Here is a 10,301-nt window from a genome sequence, read left to right as displayed (position 1 = left end):
GATGAAACGGTACCAAATCTGGGATGTGGCAGGACAAGGTTCCCTGCTGCCTCCTGGGGTGTTTAATAATGGCAAACATGGTGGGAGCAGCAGGCCTGGATGAAGGACCGGTGGCAGAGATTTGAGCAGACGGACAGGACTTGGCACACAACGCCAAGGGAGGATTCACATCTCAGCTCCCCACACAAGTCACTTGACCTCCGCTAGTAAATGGGTCTGGTGCTTCAACAGAGGCTTCAGGCAGAAGGTCATTCGATTAATTCCTATGCAGGGTGGTTGCCTAGCCACGAAGCCAAGGAAGCAGAGGGAACGGGCTGCGAAGCCAGCTGCATCCTCTCCCTCCTACGCCTTTGGCCACAGACACGCTTTCATAGCATTTCTGCTTGGCCCAGGGGCTCACCTGGGAGGAGGTGAGATCTTACACACAAGGGGGAAGGTGTCTTGGTTTTCACAAATTCTCACAGATGCTGAATGGGCTGTTGGAAGAGCTAAATGCAGTGGAAAGATAAGCAGTTAGGGAAGAAATACAACTGATACAATGAGGATGGCCCCTCTAAGGGTATAACAGGCCAGTATAGAAAGTTCATCTGTCCTGCGACCAACCCTATCCTGCAGGCACTCACCCATGGGGAGTTCCAGTCCCCATGTCTGCTTGAAAATGGGGGAGAAAATTCCATTATACCCCTCCAAGGCAAGAACCAGAGCCTTCCTGCTCCTCTTCTGCCTTTGAAACACAGATGGTGGGTAAGGATCCATAACAGCCCTTCCTCACCCCCACCCATCTCATCTATGGGGATGCATGACAGTGTTGACCAGAAGACTTAAAACTGCAGCTGGGGAAAGCACTTTGTAATTGGGTTTGCAGGACACCTCGGCTCTCTTGCTGGGTCTGTGCAGGTTCTCGCCTGCTCCATGGCCCTGGGCATTTGGCATTCAGCTCACATGCAGCAGGAACTGCTCGCAGGGTCTGCAGCAGCTGGAGGAGAGAGGAAAGCGCTCGCTGCCCTCCGTGGGTTGATGCCTCTGCCGCAGCACTGACAGCTGCAATTTGCCAGTTCATCCCCTGTGCTGCAAGGACAGTCCCACCACAGATAGGGCATCCTCTCAGGCAGCAGCCGTAGGGCTCTCCATGCCGTCTCACCCCATTCCGAAGAACCTTGTCATCTTCTTTACCCCCACCTTATGGTGATGCAATTCCTGCGGGTGAGGTGGGCTGGGTGGGCGGGCTAGAGTAGCCGGTCCTCTCCTCCACCCTTTCTTCACACACACATTTAAAAGAAAACATAATGGCCCGTAAGTTGGTTTGGCAAAAACTAATTTTATTCCAGCTTGCTATCAGTCAGATCTAAAAGCCTGCCAGCTCTTTGGGACCACAGCCCTGGCTAAATGGGCAAAGGCAGTAGAGCCAATGACTGGCACAGCAAAGCAGGAGAGTTTTACTTAGAACAAATTGTTAAAACTGAGGATTGTAGAGGGCCTAGGAGCACTTACAGCTGTCAGCTCTGATACCCTTGCTCCCTCCGTCTCAGCCTTCATGGCTTTTTCCATGGCTGCTTCCAACCACTCCTTAGCCCCAGCCAAGGCAGTGGCAGGAGGATATGGGAGGTGGTGGGGAGCGGGGAGCAGAGACAAGGTCACTTGCCCTCTTCAGCCCCTTTCCCTCACAGCTTCCTCCAGATGTCGATGATCCCATGAGGATGGTGGTTTGGAGCAGAGGAGTATGCTGCAAGGGGCAGGGCATAACAGGGAGTAAACAGTGCAAGCTATCTCCATGCCTCCTCCTCACACCTTACCAGCTCTCTCTGCTTGTCATGCAGCTCCTATAGCCCAAGAGAAGCAGCCCAACGTGCTCTGAAGGTGCTGCGAAGGGACAACAGAGGTGCCCTCTCCTTCTCACCCCTTTCCAGCTTTCTCGGCCTCCACCAAGAGTGTTGCCTGCTGCCTGCATTACCTGGTCAGCAGCAGCAATGCCCAGAGGAGGTTGTAGGAAGAAGGAAGAGAGAGAGAGGGCATCCAGGGGCATGCTTTGGTGCCAAACCACTCGTGGCCACCACTGTCAGGGTCACAGACATGAGACCATGTGTCAGATGCCAGGCACAGAAATATAAACCTGACATTAAGAGCAAGTGGGAAAGGCACCGTCTTGTTTTGGCCAAGTGATCAACCCAGATGGCTAAGAAGAGCACAAAGAAATCTTAGGTGGAAGGGGATTTATCCTGCTCACACTCAATAATACAATTAAACCCTTCCTGCATTAGCACAGTCTGCTTCTCTGTGATAGCATTCTCCCACTGGACTCCAGCACAATGTAAAAAACAGTCTGTCAGGGAACAGGACCCACTATGGTCAAACACACCAGCAGAGACAGCAGTTGCATGTTGACAGCTTCTACTGGACAGACACAGTTAAAGAAAGAAGTGTTGTTTGCCAAGGGGGAATTTTGCTAAGGATCATGAAAAGGATCTGTAGGAAGTGTTACAAGCTTGGAGAAGAGTGTCTGGAAAGCTGCCCGGCAGAAAAGGACCTGGGGGTGTTGGTTGACAGAATATGAGCCAGCAGTGTGCCCAGGTGGCCAAGAAGGCCAACACCATCCTGGCCTGTATCAGCAATAGCATGGCCAGCAGGACCAGGGCAGTGACCATCTCCCTGTACTCAGCATTGGTGAGGCCCCACCTCAAGTGCTGTGTCCAGTTTTGGGCCCCTCACCACAAAAAAGACATTGAGGTGCTGGAGCGTGTCCAGAGAAGGGCAACGGAGCTGGTGGGGGGTCTGGAGCACAAGTCTTGTGAGGAGCGGCTGAGGGAGCTGGGGGTGTTCAGCCTGGAGAGAAGGAGGCTGAGGGGAGACCTTCTCGCTCTCTGCAACTACCTGAAAGGAGGGTGTAGAGAGGTGGGGGTCAGTCTCTTCTCCCAAGTAATAAGGGATAGAACAAGAGGAAACGGCCTCAAGTTACACCAGGGGAGGTTTAGACTGGATATTAGGAAATATTTCTACACTGAAAAGGTTATTAAGCATTGGAACAGGCTGCCCAGGGAAGTGGTTGAGGCACCATCCCTGGAGGTATTTAAAAGACAGGTAGATATAGTGCTTAGAGATATGGTTTAGTGATGGTTTATATCAGTGCTAGGTTGATGGTTGGACTTAATGATCTGAAAGGTCCCTTCCAACCTAGGTAATCCTATGATTCTAAGATTCTATGAATAATTCTGGGAAAGATGAGGCTTTAGGACCCTAAACACAGCCCTTTCACCTTGGACAAGGAACATATTTGCTGTTGGTGGACACATAAAGTAGGTTTTATTAGTTGCTTTGTTGCACTGTTTCTGGAGGAACAGGCAAAGACAGCTGTGTCCTGAGGCTCTGTAGGCTCCATGCACCAGCACCAACCCATCCCCAAAAGAGGCAAATGCAGACTGCTGGCCCCACCTGGAATATAAATTCAAGATGATGAATATGATAGAATATAGGGCACTAACTTGCAGAGCATTACAGACAACATCTCTGGCCTTTGAGTAAGTGCTGAGAAAACAAGCTGGTTCCTCGGTCTAATCCACAGTGCGGACATGCTGCAAATGTTCATCACCTCCCCATCTAGCTGATCAGTAATATGTCTTGGTAGAGGTAATGCCAGCCACAGTGAATACTTTGAGCCTCCTTGAAGGAGCTATACAGAGATTTAGAGGGGAAGAAGCTGGAGGCAGCAGCTCTAGGAAGAGAGATTTCTGCTTAAGCAGCATGGGGTGGTATCTCAGAGGAAGGGGCACAAAGTGTGATGGTACTTCAGAGGACCATAAACCACGATTATCCAAGATGAAGGAGCATCTCAGGACCTCCTCAGGTGTTTCCAAGCCTTGATACACACTTCCAGCCATCTCATCAGGTGGGTACACTGTCCACCTCCGCTCCTCCTTCTTCAGGTACCAAAGGAGCAACTGCTTGGAAGAGTTAGGAGAAAGGCTTTTAGGAGCACTTAACCTCTTCAGATAAGCTCATAGGACAAGATGAACGTTCTGGTTAATACAAGTATATTTGGTACCCATACTAATGATGATCCCTGAGCTTGGAGGTGTCTGGGATCGGGGTGCTTAGTCCAGTGGATTGTGTCTTGCTTACACGAGCATTTGGGGCTCAGTGGATTGTTCACTCCAGGACAACTTATTTATTGGATGCTGCCATATTTTCCTCTTGTGGAATAATTATCAGGAGGCTGTTGTTTTTGCAATTTATTTATTTTACCACTTTACTTTGCAATGAATTTCTCTCCTGATGTGGAGGTAGCACAAAGAAAAGATTATTTTCTGTTCGAGCTGGTGATATACCAAACCCATAACTTCTACGGTGTCATTTCTGTTTTCTTGGATGGATGAGGGTCACTTTTAGGACCTCGTTTTGTAAGAATGAACACTTAAATAAGAAGTTTTAAAATGTATTTCCCACAAGCGTTTATGCTAATGAAGACAGCATTTACAGAAATCTCTGAAAAAAGAGCACTGGATCATCCCTACTTGTCTTGTTTTCTGGAGATTATCCAAAACTGAGCTAATGCTTATGTTTCTTTGCAGTGCTAGAAGGCTTTAGAAGCATCTCCAGAGGATCTTATGCTTTCATAATAGCACTTGAAATCTATGTATCAACCAATAAAGAGCACTGATATTCTTCCTATAATAAAATCACACATAACCTAGGTGCCTGGACAGCTCAGGTGACTGTGACTAAGTCACTAAGCTTTTCACCTATGTGCTACCAGCCCAAAGGTGGTCTCAGGTGACATTAACAGGAAGCCATTGCCACCTCCCTGATACAAGAGTGACATTTTACAGGACGCTAACCACCTCTTAGGGTTCTTAATGAATAAATTAATGCTATAATAAGCAACTGGAAAAGAAATCTTACCTTACTACCGGAGGAAGTTTGTGGCTTTAAGTCAACATCAAGGCTTGAAGATAAGCCAACACTAAGGGATGAATTTGCAGTGGTGATGTTTTTTTTCCCAGAGACACAGCATGGCATATGGGACTTCCAAGTAAATAATATGGGTCCTTCAGAGGACCAAAGCCAGCTTCCCCCAGCCATCAGTATGAAGCACCTTCCCAAGGTTTTAATTGTTAGAAAAACAACACAGAGTTTAGAAAATCTGTGAATGACACCAAACCCTCCATTTACCCCTCCACTGTGGAGCTGCAGAACAATCTCCAGATGCCCTCAGGCTGGGACATGGTAGAGCTGTAAGGAGACTTTCATATCTGCTTAATACCCTTGCCCCTGATCCCTAGCAACTTTAAATAAAAAGGAGGAAGAGCAAAGAAACGCCGTGATGGGAGAGAGAGTTAACTTTTAGGGCTGCGTAAGGAATAACCGAGCTGGATGTCATTGTGCTGCAGAAGTGACCTACTTTCGCTTTATCTGGCTTATCTCTGTTTGCATTGGTTTATTGATGGCAGGAGATACTGCTAAGTGAGTGGTGCTTCTGGAATATAAATGAAGGTCGAATGCAGCCCGTCTGCCTGGGCAAACTCTGGCAGAGACCAGGAGCAAGTGCCTCCACTCAGCTCCCGGCAATTAGCAGGGAGAACTAACGCAAGGAGGTGGTGGGCTCTGAGGCAATGACCACAGCAGTGTTACTGCCATGATTTCTAATGAGCAGGCAGAAATTAGGCAATGAGCCTTGCAGGCAGATCATGAAAAGGAGAAATGCTGGTTTGGTTCCCTAGAAAGCTGTCTCAGCTGGGGAAGGGTTTGCCTCTGTCAATCCTTGAATTCCATCAGGCTGGGAGAGCAGGGGGAGGAAAACAGCAACGCCAAGTGAAATACTGTATTCTCTTCTCTAAGATGGACAGTGAGCTGGAGGGCACATGCATGTTTCTGTTTCCCGTTGTCTAGCCACAGTTATGTGTTATCCCACTATTGACACGGTTCTCCACGCGTGCAGGAGGCTTTGCTTCTGGTGTGCTCTTCATCCCCCTAGAAAAGCATCCACCTCTGAGGTTAAGCCTGTAAAAGCACATGAACCAGGGCCAGGGACACAGTTGCTAGCACAGTCCATGGCAGAGCTTTGGCCAATGCCACCAGCACCCTCAGAGGCAATGCCCTGGCAGGGTTGAGGAGCAAACATGTACACTGCCTGAGCCCATTAGGCCATGTCATGGAGGAGAGGAAAGGGAGATATATGGACACAAATAAATGTACCACTCGCCCTTTCATGTTTTATTATGCACATAACCATGCCTATGAAAAGTTTCTTTAGCCCACATGGAAAGTACATGGATTGCAACACACTTGGTGCCACAACTCCCATGCCCATGCTCAGCAACCTTTTGCCTTTCCACAGGGACTGAGTCCCTCCTCCAAGCCAAATCATGCTGGCTGGCAACTGCTGAGACCGGGTGGGCAGCCTCACGCTCCTGCCCTCTCTACACCTTTTCCTCATCTCTATCAAGCACCGAAGAAGCACCAGGCTGGCTCCACAGCTTGTTTGAAGATTCCTGCTTCCCACCTGCTCAGGGACGGTGCCAGACTTGGCAATAAGCTCCTCATCCTCTCTTCTCCTTCTTCCCTTGCAGGAGAAAGCGCCTGCCACACCTGTATTTGCTAATCAGCTCACAGCACGCTCGGTAATTGCCCACAAGAAAACATGGGTGCAGATGTGGTGGGGAGACGGGGTGCACGCACAAAATGAGATTCTTGTTTTCCAAACACAAACCAAGATTTAATTACAGCCTCAATGAATGGTTATTAAAACCCTCTTCGCTTTGTTGTTTTTCTTCCCCCTATTGTCTCCCAGCCCTGCGCGTTATTGAATCATCAATTCCTGTTGTCTTGTTTGGATACTTTCATAAAAAGAGACGATGCAGAAAACTACAAACACAGTTTGGATCCAAACATTTTCCCTCTCCTTCTGATAAAAAGAGGTAGCAGAGAGTCATCACCCATGTTTTATGTCTGTTTTGATTCCCAGTCAGGCAGGAATTTCCAATCCTCTGCACAGGGAACAGAGAGAAGGAAGGAAAAAGAGAATTCACTGCTGTCTCTAAGGCAAGACGGCCCTGTGAGGTGTGTTGGAGCCCAACAAGGGGCATCACCTGCTGTAGCTCTCCGCAATGGACTGATCTCAGACAAGTTGCTGAATTCATCCCCTGCCAAGACTGCACCTCCCCAGGTGTCTTCATCCTAAGGAAATGTCTTCTTGCCTGAAGACACGGGAGCATCTCCCTGCTCTGTATTTGTGCAGTGCCTGGTCCCAGATGGTCCCTATTCTTTTAGGTGACCAGAATAACTTCATCAACCATGGCAGATAATCCTGTGGAAAGGTTTGTATGTCCCTTTTCCTACCAGCCTTGCTAACCCTGAGGTAGTTCAAGGACTCCTGGTTATTTGCAGGAACCGCTTACAGCCACCCTAGGGATTTGTCCTTGCTTTACCCTCAGGGTATGAGTAAGGACAGACAACCCCACTGCACTCCTCGAGGGCATGAAGGAGACCAAGTTTGTCCTAAAGCTGGAAGCAGGTGGCTGGCATTGGTCTCTGGAAGGATTCTCTGCTGACTCCACCATTCCACTTTCCCAAGGACATGGAGAGGTTGTAGGCTGTGTCTTCACCAGGTACCTGCACCTTTTCCACCCCAATGTCCCTGCAGAGCTCCCAGCCCTGATGCCTCCCTCGTCCTGCCTCCCCAGCAGCTTCTTGTGCTCAGTGCGCAGCATTCCCAGGCACTCCAGCATGGGTTCTTTTACAAGGAAATGGCAGGACTCCTGGAATTGCTGGACAACAGAGCAGCTGCCTAGGCATGCCTCGTCACCATATAACCAACTCAGAGCGCCAGGCGGTCTCCTTATCTTATCATCTCAATGCGTGGGAGAAAAGTCATGAAAATGGAAGCTTTCCTTCCTCCATCCTCCTGCAACACCCCTGCCCCAGCAAAAGCACTTACAACTTGTGCTCCAAAGGGTCCACCCTAGCTGTACTTAAGAGGTAGGAGTTAAAGCCTGTCCATGTGTAGCTTTACTGGGAGACTGCCCAGGGCAGAGGGCACTAAGAAAGCTCTGCTACTACACCAGTATTCATTAGCAAACCATGTTAGCCCTAGGCATGCATCAAAAATGTTAATCAGATGTTTTGCCCTTTCCCCTCCCCTCAGTTTTAATCCCTCTATCAGGATCCCCATAGATTTGACATATGCACCCCAAGCCTGCTCACATATCTTGGTACTATCTCTGCCTCCATCTGAGAGGAACCAGCCGGTGCCTAAGCTCCCCTGCTGTCTGCAGGGTTATCATAGTTGATTCCATCTCCTTTCTGCATAATCCCTGCTTGTAATTACAAATATCAGGCGTGGGGGGCCACAGGGGCCGTCTGCAGAGATAACAGCTGCCCTGTTTGCTGACCAGAGCAACCAGAAATGGCTCCAGCTATTTGCCAGCTCCATTGCATAAATCCAAAGGGTCTAAAATTGTGTATTTATATGGCGCCTTAATTCCCTTCTTGTCAAGGGCGGTCCCCCTGACCTGGCTTGAAACAAAAAGATGTTTCTTTGCACAAGCCCTGAAGCCTGGTTTGCCAGTCCCATGGGTGGCAGCTTTGTCTACATCCTGTGCATCCCTTGGAGCCAGTTAAAGAAAACCACATGCACTGATTGGGAGTTGAGATGAATCCTGAGGGTGGGCAAGGAGACCTGAATTCGGGTACAAACACCCTCCACAGAGCAGTTTCCCATACAGAAATACACATAGGTAGTGCTGGAGATGATTTAGTCTGGCAGGGTGAAATCAGCTGAGAAAATCTTGGCTGAATGGGAGAGAAAGGACTTGGAAAGGTAAGAGGGTGGCCCTTGAAAACATAGACGTGAAGTGCGACAGGACCACCCTAATGGTATGTTCCGACTCCCCAAAGCCTTGGGTTGAATTCAGTTGTAGAAGGAGACACTTTCTCCTCCCACTGGCCATTTAAGACCACAGCAGAGTGCTGGCCCCAGAGGGTCGGTTACAAAACCACCAGTGAGATGGTTCCCCATCTCGGATACCCCACAGACGATGATGGGCCCAGTTCTCTACCAGGTTGCTGTACTCCCATCCTTCCACTGCACACTTCCAGTCTTTTCCCAGTGCTCTCCACACCCTCACACTGGGGCCCCAATTACATGCTGGTATCTCCTTTCCCCACCCTGGTACCAGACACTCCCTAAGGTTATTCACTGGTGGACCACAGCATCTTCCCCACCCTTTTTTTCCAGATGTGCTTGACTTTCCTCTGCTTTGACAGCCAGACAAGATGCACAACTACTAGCAATACTATGGTTTTACTACCAGAAGAGATAGTTATCATCCATCAGCTGATTGGCAACAACCACTGGCTGCCAGAAGTTGCTGCAGGGACGCTGGACATCTAAGCCACACAGCTTTACCAGGCTGGGCTGCTGCCAGGATGGCAAAATGATCCCCTTCTGCAACAGATCATTCGACAGGAGGGGAAAGATTCATCTGAGTGCCTTCAGTGTAGACACCAGTGTTTGGGAAGTGGTTTGTCTATCCAAGGAACGAAATTGGGACTGGATATGAGAGCAAGCACTGGACCACAGTGTCCACACTATTTCTTTGTTAGGCATCCTGACACAGATGAAGGGACCTGCTAACACTCTCGCAAAAAATACCAAGCATGAGCCAGACTGGTCCATTTGCCCTCAAGGCTGAAGAGCAATCTCTGGCCCATTTTATTACCTGCACAAACATAACCTTTGATTCCCTTACAGTAACTGGAGACCTTGCCTGTACAGCGTGCAGAATTTACAGTGCAAGTTGTCTCATCCTAAAACAAACACCTACACGTGGCCCAGTGACTCATACCCTAAATCCTGCTGATAGTATTAATCATATCTCCATTGTTTATGGTGGGAACATAGATGCCAGCTTGTTGTAGACACATGAAGAGATGAATTCCACCTTCCGTCTCAATTCAAAGAGGCAGCACAAAAGCGGGGTCTTCTGTTGGTTCCACATGGGACCTGGCTCTTGCTCCTGAGGGCAGAAGGAGGCATGGATGGGCACTGCAGTCAAGACCCCTGACCACATCCAAGTTGTGCCCTCCAACAGTTACAGAGGCAGTGAGTGATCTGTTCACAACTCCTATTCGAGGCTCTCAGAGAGGACCCTACATCAGAGTTTCTTCTCTTTGCAAGTATCTTTAGTTCCTGACCTTCCTCATGTCCTTCCCTCCCCACTTCCCTCCACAACTTGTCAAATCTCTTTTCCAGCCTATGCTGAAGGAAAATTCCTCTTGTTTTTGGATCGGTCGCTGCGTGAGCAACAGAG

This window comes from Chroicocephalus ridibundus, chromosome 1, assembly GCF_963924245.1.
Source record: "Chroicocephalus ridibundus chromosome 1, bChrRid1.1, whole genome shotgun sequence".
NCBI classification, from domain to species: domain Eukaryota; kingdom Metazoa; phylum Chordata; class Aves; order Charadriiformes; family Laridae; genus Chroicocephalus; species Chroicocephalus ridibundus.
The sequence above is the reverse complement of the archived record's forward strand: the minus strand, read 5'-3'. Positions refer to the sequence as shown.